The following is a 948-nucleotide window of genomic DNA, read 5'->3' as shown; positions in this document are numbered from 1 at the left end:
TTTTTTTTTTTTTTTTTGCAAGAGGTAAGTAAAAGATTCAATTTGATTTTTCTAGAGGGGGGAAAAGTAGTTGAAAGTAGGTCTTCATTTTGCAGTCATTATCTGTACGAATTCTTCATAGTTGACTTGTCCGTCTCCATCAATATCTGCTTCTCGGATCATTTCGTCTACTTCTTCATCTGTTAGCTTTTCTCCTAAGTTTGTCATGACATGACGTAGCTCCGCTGCACTGATGTACCCATTTCCATCCTTGTCAAAGACTCGGGATGCCTCACAGACTTCTTCTCGCTATCTGTATCTTTCATTTTTCTAGCCATCATAGTTAAAAATTCTGGAAAGTCAATGGTGCCATGACCATCGGCATCCACTTCGTTGATCACATCCTGCAGCTCAGCTTCTGGTGGGTTTTGACCCAGTGACCTCATGACAGGGAGAAAGCTTCCTTGAATTCAGCAATCTGCTCTTCAGTCAGCTGATCAGCCGTGGTGCGAGCGAAGGGAGGAAGAGCAGAGCGAGCCGCGAGGGTGGATGCACCAGCGCAAGGGCTGTGACGGCGGGGGTGCCTCGGCTTCAGCTGCTGCTAAGGCGCCGTGTGCGCTCAGTACTGTGCCGCCCGCGCCGCCCGTGCCGCCACCTGACTGTGAGTAATGGCACCGCGCCCACGAGACTCCCGGCACCTCTGCACCGCTTTGCCCTCTACTGAGACTCCTATTGTATATAAGTTAGATTTCTGAACACTGCCCCACGGTCCACTGGGGCTCTATTTTCCTTGTTAATTTAGTTTTCTTTAGGGCTGTAACTTGAAAGCATGGCAGTATCATCTGCTGTGTCTTCATTTATCTTTTCTTCTTTTTTTTTTTTTCAGACTTAATTCATTTTATTTTTGCGTAAAAACCCTTTCTGTTGTAGCTACTGCTGGAGCTTGAGTCCTCTGGACAGACTCTGGTG

At 46.9% G+C, this 948-nt stretch overlaps 1 pseudogene; it reads right to left on the bottom strand.

Annotated features, from left to right (window-relative positions):
- Window positions 1–7: 7 nt before the first annotated feature.
- Window positions 8–425, bottom strand: LOC101566351 (annotated as a pseudogene).
- Between the last annotated feature and the right edge of the window lie 523 nt (window positions 426–948).

The sequence above is a fragment of the Octodon degus genome, unplaced genomic scaffold, assembly GCF_000260255.1.
Source record: "Octodon degus isolate 3935 unplaced genomic scaffold, OctDeg1.0 scaffold00130, whole genome shotgun sequence".
Taxonomy (NCBI): Eukaryota; Metazoa; Chordata; class Mammalia; order Rodentia; family Octodontidae; genus Octodon; species Octodon degus.
This window is presented reverse-complemented; position numbering and strand designations above follow the sequence as displayed.